General features: G+C 34.1%; 1 protein-coding gene across 1 annotated transcript in view; it reads right to left on the bottom strand.

Moving 5' to 3' along the window:
- Window positions 1–16,304, bottom strand: part of TBC1D5 (TBC1 domain family member 5) — a 543,452-nt gene that overhangs the window by 473,298 nt on the left and 53,850 nt on the right. Inside the window, exon 2 of the mRNA XM_060149553.1 lies at window positions 15,837–15,897. The gene's annotated coding sequence lies outside the window, so the exon portion shown is untranslated. The remainder of the gene's footprint in view (window positions 1–15,836; window positions 15,898–16,304) is intronic.

The following is a 16,304-nucleotide window of genomic DNA, read 5'->3' as shown; positions in this document are numbered from 1 at the left end:
TTAGTCTAGGTTTGTGGAAGAACACTCTAATAATTGATTAGCCTGAATTTTTTTTAAACGCTTATGAAGTGACAATAAGTTGCCTCCAGGGATATTTTTTTTCCCCAGGGATATTTTATTTATATTTTAAGTAACATAAAAGCATTTAATAAAACTATAACAAACAACCACTGACTTTTATTTCAGTCTCCCATTCTCTACAACTTTGCCATTGGAGTAATATCCCATATAAATAAAGGCCTTTGACTAACTGAACTGAGTTGCATTAAAAGTCACAACATTCCACATAATATTTAAATCTACATATAATCCAGCAAAGGCATTCCAGTGAAAACCTACATGTTTTTAAATCTCCACGTGATTCATAGCACAGGAAAAGAAACGAGTGTGAACAGGGAAAGAAGAGAGTAAAAGGATTTGTTACCAGAGGCACAACACTAAGAGAGTTTCAATAAACATTTACATATTTTAATACCAGCTTAGCTTTTCAAGATTCTAGTTTGACTTTTTCATTCTTTGATTTTAGGCCCTATGCTATAGACTGTATTTAAATTAGTAGCAACCCATGATAATTTGAAATCCAAGCCCAACTAAAACTCATTTGAGTTGTATCGAACTATATAGGATTACTGAAATAATGAGTAATTATGTTTCATCTAGGCTGTTAATCTCCCTAAAGAATGAAACTGACTGATACTATCCTGTTAATACTCTTTCATAGACTTTTTTTTGGCTGCGTTGGATCTTCGTTGCTGCGCTCGGGCTTAGTTGCGGCGAGCGGGGGCTACTCTTTGATGCGGTGCACGGGCTTCTTATTGCGGTGGCTTCTCTTGTGGCGGAGCATGGGCTCTAGGCGCACAGGCTCAGTAGTTGTGGCTCACGGGCTCTAGAGCGCAGGCTCAGTAGTTGTGGCACATGGGCTTAGTTGCTCCACGGCATGGAGGATCTTCCCGGGCCAGGGCTCGAACCCGTGTCCCTGCATTGGCAGGCGGATTCTTAACCTCTGCGCCACCAGGGAAGTCCCTCTCGTAGACTGTTAATAGTTTCCAACTGAATGAAGTTAGAAAGCAAACCTCCTGGTCAAAAAGAATTTGACCAAAGGCAGTAAGAAAAGGTTACAAACTGCCTTTCACATGCCACATCCAGTGGGCAAACAATTTATCCTGAATAAATTGTGAAGATTTAAAAATCTGGACTTTTCACATAAAAATCTAGATTTTCCCTCAGAAAAAAAAAAAAAAAGAATCACTAGATCTAGGGACTCTTAGCCTTCTTCTGGAAAAGCTCACCAGTTGTGTGGGTTCCCACCAACCTACTTTCTTCCTCATTTTCTATTGCTCACTAAACAACAGACTATAGGAACTAGGGTTTGTAGCCTAATAAATAGAGTGCAGAGGCAGTGGGATCTTGATTCAAATTCCAGCTCCTCCACCTCCAAGCTGCTTAACTCGGGACAAGTGGTTTAACCTCTTTAAGGTTCAATTTCTCCATCACAACGAAGCACAAAATAATGTTTAACTATCAGGGGTTAAAAGTGAAATAATGTATATGATACCAAACACAAAACTAGATGTTCAATAAATGATAGTTAATATTGCACTATTTGGATTGAAATTCTAAACCTAATTAAGATTTATCAAAAACACTACCTTCCTAGATTCTACAGACACTAAAGGAAAAGTGAAATCACTATTGCCTTAGCAGTCTATAAGATCCTTTGTAAAATAAAGATAAGCACAGTAAATACCTCATAGGGTGGTTGTATTAAAGTATACGTAAAATGCTTAGGATGGTATATGGTACATACTAAGCACTAGAGAAGAATTAGTCGTAACTAACAGGAGTAGTAGCTGTCCTCAGAGAGCAGGCACACGTGAGCTTAATAACTGCGAGGGGAACTAAGGGAGTAAAAACGTGAATGAATGAATACAAGACAGTTACCAAGATTCTTTCTTTGTACACAGTCTTAAGAGTCCCCTCAAAAGTCCCGTATTTTCATGTTAAAGCTGAAAATCTCAGTGAAAACGAAGTTACTCTGATGTATAAACAAACTTCATGTTCTGGGCTTGAACATAAATAATTATTAAACTCTGATGGGAACAAAAGAATTGACCATAATTCCAAGCGTGAAGCATGCACATTATATGATGTTCATAACTTATTTCTGAAGGAGTTTTATTACAGTAGCCCTATTTCATGAATGCTAGAATCAGACCAATCTAGGCTAAGCTTCCTTGCTAGTTCTTTTATGCCTCCAAGGATCTCAGCAGCTGAGTGCAGGACCAGTACAAAGAATAACCTGACTATTTTTTAGGCCTACTAGTTGCAAAGCCTCAGCCATTAAAATCAAAGAATGATGAAAATGGGGCTGGTCAAACGGCAGCAGTGGTTCTCTGTTAAATGGTGTCATATCAAAACGATGATTTGATCTTTAGCATACTAATCATCTCAGTAGAAGTAGTTTTTAATTAGTCTGGGAATAATAAAGAAGCTCAATTCTTCAAATATTTAATTTAACAAAAGATAAAGACAGTATCCCCTGGTTAAAGTGGTATGTAAGTTCCAGGTTCCCTGCCACATCATAGAAATCCTTTCACAGCACTCAAAACAATGAGAAAAAGCAACAAAATTGACTTTAAAAAGAGTAATTTCCTTTCCAACCTAAATAAACTTTACACAAAGTTGCCTCTGATTGTGGATTAAACAAGCTGCACTGCCAGCATCAGGGGAGGGTGTGAGGAGATCTAGCAGGTGCTGCAGTTTATCACAAAACCGTCTAAAATAATTGGAAGTGACAACCAGCACTACCACAAATGATTTATTAGTCTTTCACTCAGCTTTTCAGCTTCCTCGGGGCCAGAATAAATAATTTACCAACTCTGTATCTTCCAATCATTAATTCTTCCCTATGCATCCAAACTACATTTAACTCTGCTGGGTTCGGTGGAATAAAACACACAATAGGAATATTTTTCCAGATACAGAATTATCTGACCTTATGAAAAGGCAAATTTGTCAATCAAGATGTACAATCCAGATGTAGAAGAATTTCAGGGCTCAAAGTCAGCAACTGCAGATGAGTTGGTGGGAATAAAATCAAGTGGAAGAGGAAATGAAAGCAGAGCCTAGGGAAGAGCTCTCACACAGATGAGGAAAGGTTTCAGTGACTCTGAGGACAGCAAACCTAAGCAGCCACCTAGCACGCTGACACCAGAGACTTTCAACCATGATGAGAGTCAATTCACTGACTACTTACCATCTCCCCTAAAACTCCCCTAAGTTACAGAAAATATGCAGTCCTCCCTCGAGAAAAAGGTCAAAACTTTAAAACGTGAACACATAGGAATTTTTTTCATGCAAAACGGACTTTATAATACAGGGCAAGATGAGGCAGCTTCTTTAAAACATTTTAGTAACTATTTTGAATGAGTTCAGGAGACAATTACATACACCCTGAAATTCTAAAAAGGAAATACAGGCAATTTTATCAAAGAAATAAATACTCCAAAAAATTCTGAGAGTGACTTTAAAAGGTATGTCCATTAATTATGTAGAAAAACCACACAGAAAGCCAAAAAAATTACATCTTAAATCCATTTCTAATGTAAGCTAGTCTTTGTCTCATTAAATCAGCATCTGTGATTAAAAGAGAGATCATTTTTGGTACATAATGTATTGCACTGTTAGAGCAGCATCTGTTTATTGCACAGCATAAACATTTTTCAGCTTTGTGAAACTACTGATACACAAGAAGTGATGCAGACCTAGCAATGTATTTAATCTTTTTTTATTCCAAGAAGAAGTACTTTCAGTGAAAGGGTTAATAACATTAATATTCTAATATCTGGCATTCTATGAGGCATATCAAGCTGCTGGGCACACAGTCAAAGAATTTCATAGAGTGACAGCTTTCTCTGCAATGGTTTGAGAGTACATCACAATTCAAATCTTAAGTGTGTAATATAGGGCTAAGTATACTTCTAAATATATGACTTCCACCAAAATATGAAATGCACTAAAATAAGTCCGGCTAATGAAAATTATAATATAAATGTGAATCCAAAGAATGTAATTTAGATGATAAAAGGTTCGAATAATCTCTTAAAAATTCCAAAATGTTCACAAATAAGAGAGTACCATTTTCAAGACTCAATACTTCACTGTCATTAACTGAAACAATTACATAAGGACATGGGCACAAAAGCATATTGTTTACATCAAGCCAAACCACGTAGTACTTACACACAGACCCAGTGCACTTGTTGCTATGGCAAAATAAACCCCCAGACAGCATAGGTCCTAGCCTCCCACAGGTGAAAATAAAAACAAAAATGGTATACCTGGAAAATGTAACAAAAGGCATCTTTTTCAAGCAAATATCAAAAAAAAAAGATAGAGATGTTATATTTTTCATATGGGTCGGAGAGAATAGGAGGATGTTTTTTTAAAAAAGCAGCAGGACAAGGCTCTCTGCAGGCTTCTTTGCAATTGGTTTTAAATGTCAGAGGAACTTCAGCAAGAAAAGATAAAGCAATGCACACTCTAGTGGCACCAAATGGCCTGAGGATGCCGCCTAATGCCAGCACCTGGACACAGTGGCCTAAAAGTTGATGGCAGCTTGTCCCACGTGCTGCAAACCGTGAGCCCGGCAGAGCCACAGGGATATCTGTGGAAAAAGTCTGGGCAAAGTAACCTGACCCTTAAATGCCCATCCAAAGACAAAGACAGACCCAAACTGCGGTACTGGTGTTGTCCTATTAGAGAACAATTAAAATTAATAAACCAGATGTAAAATCAAAAGCAAGGAATAGCTCAGAAACTATGTTGGGTAAAAAAGATAAAAAGGCAAACTGCATAAAGACTAACAGAATATTTCAGTTTAGTAAGAACACTCAATGAACACATGAATGTAGGTATAGTCTAAAAACACGGACAGAAAGGATATAAAACAATTCCAGGGTGATGGTTATCTCTGGGAAAGGAAGGACTTTAAAATGTTTTTTGAAAATATATACAGCAAATGTCAATATACAAAGTCTGCATGCTAAATACAAGGTTGCCTGATCTATTTATCCTCTGTACTTTTGTGAATACTTGAACGATTTCTTAAATATTTTAAATCTAAGCCATGTTGTACATAATTTGCTTCCTAAAAATTAAAGCAATTTCACAATATTTTTACCTGAAACATGAGGGTTTACCTTTTTAAAAATCATTGCTTTGGTTGGTCTCCATATTCAAAAATTTTTATATTCCAATCTAAAAAAACTAAAAATTCTACCCTCTTTTCACAGATGATTTGGCTTAGTAACAATTTCAAATCATTAGTTCTCAGGAGACTCCACAGTTTATTTCAGACTTGAACTGAGGGATTCCACCACACAGACCTCCCAAATGAAGTTTAAAACATTCTTCCCCGGCCTCTGAATAACTAGTTTCATCATTTGTTGTAGAGCAAACAGGCTGAAGGACCTGACTCTACTCCTGGGCTCTAACTTCCCAGTGGGAACCTATCACCTTCATTAGTGAATATGTTCCTTCCCATTTTCTCTGTTTATGTGAGATAGTAAACTTATGTTTAAAAAAAAAAATTCCTATTAAGTCTTTAGATGTATGTAACGAAACCTTACTCTAAAGAAATCAGGACCACAGTGACAAGCTTTCTATCTTGTATTAAAATTATCTGTAGTCAAATTTAAGTTCAGCCTCATTTCTTTACAGGCCTTTGGAAATTTGACAGGTCATCTACAGCTAAATAGAAACAAGATGCCTCCCATTTACAATCATATTTGTACACAAAAACAAAAGTTTAATACACTTTTTGTCACCACGAAGGAAATATCAAAGATACTGTTAATCTTCACCAAAACTGATCAATATTCTCTCAAAGTAGCAACCATCTGATTTAAAGAATTATTGGCTTGTTATCTTAAACAAGAAATTATATTCAACTTATATTGATGTTTTCTATCTGAAGCGTGTCATGCAATATTGTAATTTATCTCATAAATCTACTAGAGTGTGATCAAATTCTATCAACTCTGATTGGCATAAATTTGAAACAATGAAGCAATCACATCTGTTAAGCAGTTCTAGCTTGCTAGACAACATTTTAAAAGTTTATACAATAACATAATTATATTTTTCTCCATAAGACCTTCCTGTAGCTGATTTCAGCTTTTTCATGAAGTTTTGTATGTGTACTGGGTTCAGTGGGATACAGAACAAAAGATAAGAAAAGGAGATGGAAGAAGTGTGGGAGATGGATTGACAGAGATGGTTTAAGTATGAACTTCAAACACTCGGAAAAATATTTTAACAAAACTCCAAATGAATTACAAGGTGTCAAGATAGGAAAATAAGTTCATTTGAATAAAAAATATATAGTATATCTAACTTTATCCTGAAACTACTCCTTAAAAATATGAATGTTGAATTTAAATGAAAATACATGGGCATAAAACAAAGAATTCAAACCATGCTTTACGGAACAAAACAATATTGTACAGCAAAATTTACCATCTACCTTTTTTGGTGCAAAATTCCTAATTTTTGAAACTTAAATGATTACTATGAAAACATTATAATAGTATGTATAAAAGTTAATAGGTGAGAAACACAATATTCCAAAAGTAATTCTATGTAATTTTAAAGACATTTCAAATTAGCAAGTGAACTCAAGGATGAAAATGATTAGGCCCTAAAGATATATGGGGTGTACGGGCTAAAATGACAGAGAAATATTAAAAATAAAATTTAGGACACTGTTAAGTAACTTCATCAAGTTACTGATCCTACTGCTTTATATCATCATGACTAAGATATGACTTAAGAGGATGTGAACATTCTACTAAATGTTAGCTAATAATAGCTAAATTATTATTATAAATCCCATCTGGGCCATTCATTGACAGTTAATCATATACAATGTTGAGACAGTTCTCATCCTATTGAACTTTGTACTTGCCACTCCTTACATGCATACATCTTCACTCCAAAGTGATACCTCTTCGACTTCCCCTTCATACCAACCAGGGCCTTGTATGTACTCAGTACATATTTGCTGATTGATTTCTTTTAACTTATATGAAAACATGACTCATGAGTCAAACAGTTTAGATTAAAACAATTTTATTCCCTACCATTAAAGTTGAAATTAATAAAACAAAACAATATTACGATCAAAGGAAAACTTCCCAGAAAGAGACAATAGGTAATTCTGATGGTGGAAAGTGAACTCAAGACAGTGACAGAGGTCTTTTAATGAAATCTTGTGTTAATTCAGATGTTTTCCTTTTGTCTGTGGATATGGCAGGCTTTCACAAAACAAGTATATCTTATTTTCTTAGAATTTTTCAATTTGGAATTACTGGAATGCTTTGCTAACCAAAGATGACAAAACTTTTTTCTCCATTCTTGCTTCTTTTCTATGATTTTGTTGTACTCTCCTTAATATATAAAACTATCCACTAGTCATCTATTTTTTCATATCCTGTAGATTAATTTCTAATTAAATGAATAAAGAAATTGAAGCTCTCATGACTACTCTGTAATTTAGCTTCAATATAAAGACATTTTTTGATTACCGCAGGATACTAACAATACTAATATTTTATTTAAAAAAAGTAAATCTCCATTAAGTTTTATTTTTTAATCTATCAAACATTCACTGAATAGGATTAAATAAGAAATAATTACAATTCTTCTGATAAAACTGTACTGTTGCTACCTATTATCAACCTCATTTCTGTATTTTATGTTTTCATTCAAGAAACATTATGCTTTGCACATAGGCACTGGTAAAAATAAGACAATTCGTGTTTTTCTTACAAAGATAAGCAATGAACTAATTATTAAAACATGGTATAATATGTGTTCTACAAAGGTTTGTGGAAGGTGAGGAGATATCACTGAGGAATCAGGGAAAGCTTTCAAGAGCTACATCCTGCAAGTTGAGTAAGCCAGGAAAAGAGGTACGGAGTGAACAGCACATACAAAGATCGACTGAACAAAGATTAACCACATGGGTTTATTTTCTCCTTCCTCAAACCCCAAAGAGACCTCAGATTTTTGGAAAATAAATGACTTATCAAAGGAAGTAACTCATAAAAGAACTTATAAAAGACACTGAGGAAAAGGCGAACCATTTTGCCCACAGTCCAGGAACATTCAACTTCACACATCCTGGTGTAGAAAAATGGAAACTACGAGAAATGGAAAAACAGACTTAGCTAACAAACAAACAGGTGGAAGAAAATAACTTCCCCAAACTGAAGGACTTGCTTCCAGAATGAAGGAGTCCCCAGAAAATCCAGTATAAACAATGAACAAAATCCACTCCAAGGCACATCATCATAAAAATTCAGAGACAAAGATTCTAAAAGTTTCCATAATTATAAAAACAAGTCATGCACAGCAGAAAACAATGTAGAAGGGGAAAAAAAGGCAAGGAACCTCTCAGTAGCAAAACTGAATGCTGTGAAACAAAGTCTTCGAAATTCTAAAAGAAAATTATGCTGCAACGTAAAATTCTATACCCAACCAAACCACTAATCATGTCTGACAGTAAAATAAAGACACTTCAACCCTCCCTAAGATCTTTTTCATATAATGAGGAAGTTAAACCAGAAAAAAAGACAATGAGTTGGGATTCACATATAAGGAAAAGAGAAAAGCGATCCAACCTCCAAGGATATCAAATCTTTGACTTTCTTCTAGAACACATGAGAACACCACAGCATAACTCTGAATGAAAATGGCAGTAGCAGTTAAACAAATAGGAAATAATACCAGAGGAAGCAATTAGAAGCAAGTATTCTTATATTATACACCTACTACACTTCAACTAAAAAAAAAAAGGAGCAAGTATTCCTTGAGCAAAGATGCCACTGAAATTAGAGGGAACCCCCATGACAACGGCTCTTAGTCTTCAGATGACAGTCTCTACATTACACCAGGATCAAATGACTGCCGAACTATTGCACATTCATCTCTCAAGTTATGCTCACATGCACTATAAACAGTGTCACTTTGAAGATAAGCAAAACCGTATTATACAAAAATGCATGTATACACACACACACACACACACACACACACACACACACACACATTTTCATCCAAGATAGGGTTTAACTGTATTACTTTATAATTAGGTTTCACTTAAAAAGCCAACAACAAAATGAGTGTGTGTACATGGTTGGTTAGCATTAGTTATTTTTCAAATTTTCACTTATAAAATATCAAAGAAATCAAAAAAAAGATCAAAGAAATCAGAGTAAGCCCATATATTCCTAACTAGAAGAGTGTTTATGCTAAAATATTTAATCCTATGTGAATTGTTGGCTTTGACATTTTTTTCATCCATATAAGAAGCTCCAATCTAATCTGCAAGCATCTTTTAAGCATAAGAGTTAGAAGAGCTATAAGGAATAAGTGCACATTTTGAAAACAGTGGTTCTCAATCCCACCAGATCCAATGCCCCTTTCATTCCCTGTACTGTTCTGAAATGAAATTCAGAGTTAATAAAATCTACACATAGAATGTCTCTTTAAACAAAAAAATCAGGGACTTCCCTGGTGGTCCAGTGGTTAAGACTCCGCGCTTCCACTGCAGGGGGCACGGGTTCAATCCCTGGTTGGAGAACTAACATCCCACATGCAGTGTTGGTGAAGCCAAAAAAAAAAACAAAACAAAACAAAAAAAACAAAATTAAAATTAATTCTAAACCATGTTATTAATTAAAAATTTATAATTATTTATTTCATTACATAAATGCTTAGACATAACTACTTAAGAAGAGCAAATAAAACAGTCACATATTTGCATCTATATATAATAAATAAGCTTGGATCTAAGAGGAAAAAGATCACAAGTCATTCTCTGTAAGTACCAAAAAAATGAAACAGGAGAGGTATAAGAGAACTCTAGAATAAAAATTAGTATTGAGATAAGTGATTACAGATAAAAATTAAATTGAATATGAAAGAGAAAGATAGAAATAAGCTTAAATGAAATAAAGATTAAAAGGTCAAGACAAATTACATACTGTTGAAACAGAGAAAATTATGAAATGTGGTTATTAGTACAACTGACCTGGGTTTTATTTCTAGGTGTAGTGTCAAAATAATTACCTATACTAAGGTTGTTACACTGCGGTTACAACCTATCCCAGAAAACCTACCACGCTGTCAAGGAATTAAGTCTCTAGTAGTTTAAAATACTACAATAAAGACTATATCCCCCCAAAATATTGCCAGTGGAGTGGGTAAAGAAATTTAAGAAGTTACAGAGAGTTTGTATAATAGATTGCTTATTGGAGATGGTACCAGAGTAATAGCGGTACAACATAAAAATATAACATAAAAATAAATCATTTTAAAATATATTTTTAACAATGCATTTATTATCATTCTAAAAACAAAATTTTAACATTTAGGATGGCAATCGTGAAATACCTAAACAATCCTTATTAACTAATAAAATTCAATAATTTAATTTAGATCCATTAATTTAAAATTTAGTTTGTTATTAAAAGAGTCTTAAATATCCTGTTACATATTTGCAACCAGTGTAACAGAGCTTCCAGTAAACTGCATTGCTGAACTGAAAACTTTTAACCGAAATACCTAGTTAGAAATGCTATAAATCAGGAAGTGGAAGAATGTGTGAAGTACATACAATTTTGAGAGAATTTCTTTATTCTACTTAAGATTCCCCTCAACACAAACTTCCCCTAAAGTATCAGATTGCTCATGTAACATCTTACAAACAACTGTCAGTAATATTACATACTGAAGTATTATCTTTGAAGAGAGTTTAAGCAAGCAGACATTCAAAAGTTATGTGGTTCTCAGGACAGTTTTCTGTAGTCTGAGACTGTCCCATGCATTGCAGGACACCTAGCATCCCTGATCCCCACCCATCAAATGCCAGAAACATTCCTTATAATTATTGTGACCAGCTAAAGTACTCCTTAATTTCCCAAATTCCCCTCATAGGGCTTTACCACCCTTGTTTGGAAATCATACTCTAGAAGTCTTATAGAAAGAAGCATGCTATGGTACGGAACTATATGAAAAAATGTGTTTCAAAAACAGAAAGAAACATTTTTATCAATTATACTAAAAATTATAACTTGCAATTTTATCCTCTTCCAAACATTCTTTCTTCAGCCTATATTTTTTGGTATTGTGTACTGAGGCTAACTTAAAGAGATTTGTTAGCCACTCTAGAACAGATGTATATTCTCTTTATATGTTTTTTAATAGAAAGCTTTCCTATATATGACCTTTTCAATACTCCAACTTTTACTTAGCTGAATTAAAGTCAAAAATAGAATCTAATCAATAGATTGTACATGTATAGGCATGGCATACTTCTATAATTTCATTTGTGTGATTTTATTTTCTATTTTTGTTGTTGCTGTGTGGTTTGGGTTTAGTGTTTCATTGAGCAGCATCAATACTAAGGTGGTCAACACTAAGACACTGAATTTAGTCAGGACAGGATTCAGTATTATTAAAGACTGTTATGTGTCAGTATTATCTAGTGCCCTAGGAAATCCATGCAGTACAAGAGTCCCCTTTTTTACTCTGCAAACTCTAAATTTAATAAGGTTCTATTTAATTAGTGCAGGATTCAAATACACGTTCATGCCAAATTTTGCAACCACACGGGAGGTAAGGGAAAGATATTTCAAACACTTACATGGGAACAACCTTAGGTTGCTGTCTTAAAATATCAGTGCAGGATGCAAACTACTTCACAGACTATCCACATAACGGATGAGGTGTGAAAGAAATTCTGTGCTTAACGTGACCTTTGGCTGTACTTTTACTTGTCATAATTATAAAGGAGGTACTCTCAGAGCCAACACATAAGCTATGTTATTACTCTTACAATTATAGTAGTATCTCGCCAAGTGCTTCATATACTGTGACAAACTCGAGGCAAAATATACGGAAGCTCTTACCTTTGTTACAAGGCCTAACAGGCCTTGCTGAACAAAAAGAGTGCTGCTATTATACATACGTATGAATAAGAACTACTGCATAAGAATTTTTCTTTTTAATGTTCATTAAAATACAAATATGCCAGTGTGGTTACCTAGTTCAACTTAACAAGTCATCTATTCTCTAAATGCAAAACAACTTGAAATTTAAATTTAATACCTAATTGTGACTTTACTAAATACATGTCAAGAAGGAATTAAAAAGAAAACTATACAAAAACCAAAAACCTTTAAGCAACTCTCTTCTACAGATTCCTATTTTCCCACACAGAATTTCAGCAAGGAAAAAGAGTTGTTTTCAAAAATGCTTTGGCAAACTGCCAACTTATCAATATAAATGACATGTAACATGATTTTTCAAGGAAAAAAAAACACTACTGGATCATCTAACATAAAATTATAAATTCTGAACATATAACAAATAGAATTAGTTTTCCGTACAATGTCAAATATACCATTTATCAGAAGATTTACAAAGCAAAACAAGTATTAAAAATCCTGCAATGTATGATACGAAGAAAAACTTTACAACTTTACAACTATATACTATATTATGACCAACTTTGCCATACTCATCTTTCTGTTCCCAATAGTAATACCTCCTCTTTATTTTCACCTTGAAAATAGGTTCCAAAAGCTGTAAAACATCAGAGTCACACTTCATAAAAGTCATAAACACAAACTGCCTAGGTTGGCTAACATGGCCACATAAATACTGGCCATAAAAGACATTTGTTTTATCATAAATATTTTTTAAAATATTGCATGTGAATTAAGATTGCTCTTAAATATGCATTATAAACACTGTTAGGGACTACTCAATAGGAATCTGAGATGTTACTAGGGTGACCAGAGGTCCCAATTTGCCCAGGATGGTACTAGTTTACGCCTATTGTCCTGGCATTCATAGAGATGCAATTATTTATGGCACTCACACCAACATCACCCAAGATTTGACCTAACAGAGCCCTGGAAATGGTCTTGGGCTTAAGAGTCAAAAGAAGTGATCTGAGCATTAGACTTCCACCAGGCAAACATTCAGTCTCCCTGAGGCACAAATTCTTCTTCTGTATTTAATTCGGATCCACTATACAGGATTATAAGAAGAATCAAATCAGAAAATTCAAGAAGCTCAAGTACTACCTACTGTTTAAAAAAGATGACCAAATGAAACACAAACTGAATATACTTAGCAAGTTAAGTCTATCAGAGATATAAATAACTACAGTCTCCATAAACAAACAAACAAATGAAAACAACTCAGGTGAAAAACTACATTACAGAATTTTAATGTAGCATAATTACATTACAGATTTGTAATGTAATACAACAAATAAAACTACATAAAACTACATTAAAACAACAATAAAGCTACATTACAGAATTGTAATGGGCTAAGAAGGACCTTCGGGAGTCACATTAAATGAGTCCCAATTCCAGCACCATCACTTACTGTCAACTGTGTGGCAAAGAGCAAGTTACTAGGTCTCTGTTTCCTCATTCATAAAATGGAGATAATAACTGTACTTCTCTCACTGGAAAGAGTAACAAATAATCCACGTGAAAGATGATGTGAGCACTGTGCCTGCACATAATAAGTGCTCACTAAATGCTAGCTACTATTATGACAATCCATCAACATCTCTTTTCAAAAACAAGTCCTAAGAAATTATTCAGGAGACAATTTCACATATGTGTGCATGTGTGTGTGTGCACATATGTGTATCTGTATCTTCCAATTAAAGATCACTTGGATGACACAGCTACATGTTATAGTGTGGGCTGGGTATATTACACAACTAGTATAGGAGGTCTTATTCAACATTGGACAAGGTAGCTTTTTTCTCTGAAAGAAGTCCACAGTGGCATCCTGAAGCACACTTTAAAATAAAAGTCCATCTCTAACAATATCTGTGGCTGTTCATCTAGAGAACAGAGGAGTCACAGATATGTACAATAAACACATTTTTAAATCCATGTATATAAATCAAATGAAACCGCTTCCTTTAAGGCAAGCATATGAAGATACTAAAGCAATATCCCAATTAAACGTTAATATAGTCAATATTTCAAAATAAGAAATTTGGGTTTACATATGCACAGTTTAAAATTCTATAGTGAGGGCTTCCCTGGTGGCGCAGTGGTTGAGAGTCTGCCTGCCGATGCAGGGGACGCGGGTTCGTGCCCCGGTCCGGGAAGATCCCATGTGCCGTGGAGCGGCTGGGCCCGTGAGCCATGGCCTCTGAGCCTGCGTGTCCAGAGCCTATGCTCCATAACGGGAGAGGCCACAACAGTGAGAGGCCCACGTACCGCAAAAAAAAAAAAAAAAAAATTCTATAGTGAAACCTGTCTACAGAGGTCATTTTCCCTATATTTCAACAGCATATAGTTCAACTTGAAATGTACAACGCTGCTTCTCTCTGAAATGTTAAAACTGTAAAGTACACAGTAATTCACTGCAAGCAAACACAGGAGAAAGGCTATGTTGTACACATGATACCCTTTAACCCAAACAATTACTTTAACTTATTCATTAAACCCATTCAAAAAGAGAACACTAATAACTTGTGCTACCTTACGAAACAGAACTAAGAAGAAATACTTTATTTGGTTAAAAACAGAAACTTCACATAAGAGAATTATTAGGTAAAGACAGAGAAATTATAGCTGGCATTTATAAAAGAACTTGTACATTTTTAGCTCATTAAAATAAAGTGGTATAAAACTTTCCATAAGAGATATGGTATAAAATAAGTATGTCACTAAGACTGATATAAAAATCTATATAAACATCATGCTGCTTTCCAAATACACATATAACAGGTATTTAAAAAAAACAAAGGGCTACATCAAATTTATATCTCAGGAATCCAAATCTAAGTTGGACTTCATTTCTCTGAGCTTTCCTAAAAATATTCCAGTAGTAAAATAGCTTTGCCACTAAAATAAAATAACTAAGACTCCATTATCTATTCTATAGGAAGTAAGAAATACCGACCTGCCGTTTAGAGATACCAAGGATAATGTGGACTGAGGTTTATATGTTCTGTCTCACTTTACAGGCTATAGGCTATATCATTAATTTGTAAGTGACTCTACAATAAGTATGCACACAACAAACAAATATTCTATCATGGGTAACCCTAAACAGGTATATTTAGAACTAAACAAAGCATAACTGAAATTTTATCACTACCATAAATTACTTTTTAAAAAAATCCCTGGGCATTGCAATGAATATACTTTTGCCTTAGAGCTAATACTTTAATTTTAAAGAACCACAAAGAAAAAAATCAAAACTAGTCAGTAACAATGCAGCAACTAAAAGCAATAAACTCAAAATTAAGTTATAAATAATTTAAAGCATGTCATGAAGATGTATTAATAATTCATCAGATAAATAATTTACTAAATAATCAAATAAATAAATAATGAAATACATAAATAAATCAGCAAATAAATAATTCTGCAAAATAACCTAAACAATAAGTCACCCAAACAAATCACAAACCTACAAAACTACAATGATTCTTTGGATTCTGATAGTTTTAAATAAGCAAATGTACATAAACTAGATCAATCCTTGTTAGAATTAGAAATATTTTTCAATGCTATTTGTAAAATCCTCATCTCAGTACATAAGAACACATTTTCAATTTTTAAAAGACTGCATAGGATTAGTTCTTATAAATTATTAACATGATTATAATATATCCTCTTCTATATTTTACATATAATAACTCTGCCTAACATATTTTCCCCCAAACAACTGGATACTTAAAATATTCTTAATTTACAGTTCTTTTTCAAAGCAATACTTACAGTACAATAGTGCTATAGTCTTTCTGATAGCTCTCCTATCTTCACCAAGTCTGGAAATTTTCTGCAAGGGATAGAACAGTTAGAATAAGCTTAATTATTATAGACAGCATTTCATTCACTGGTGAACAATGCTTTATAACTCTACATGTAAAGTAGCAACGGGAAGTGGAGGTTATTAGTTGTGAACTTTGTCAAGTTTTTAGAAGTCTTAAGTGGACTAAGCACAAGCTGATAGAGGCCTGGCTTCCTCTAATGGAGCTGTTACAATTGGAGGGATTTCAGATGTGAAGACAAAAACTTCTGAAGGTCAAAGCGACTGGCTGACATCTAATGCTATCAACAAATGGAGAAGCTCACAGTCCCTGAAAGAACACAGGAGATCACTTAACTGTTACAATGTGAATGCTGTGACAACCTAATGGGAGCACCACAAAGAGACAAAACACAACTGACCTCATAAGTCAGTCT

This window comes from Lagenorhynchus albirostris, chromosome 5, assembly GCF_949774975.1.
Source record: "Lagenorhynchus albirostris chromosome 5, mLagAlb1.1, whole genome shotgun sequence".
Lineage (NCBI taxonomy): Eukaryota > Metazoa > Chordata > Mammalia > Artiodactyla > Delphinidae > Lagenorhynchus > Lagenorhynchus albirostris.
Note: the sequence above shows the minus strand (reverse complement) of the source record. Positions and strands in the feature narration are given on the sequence as shown.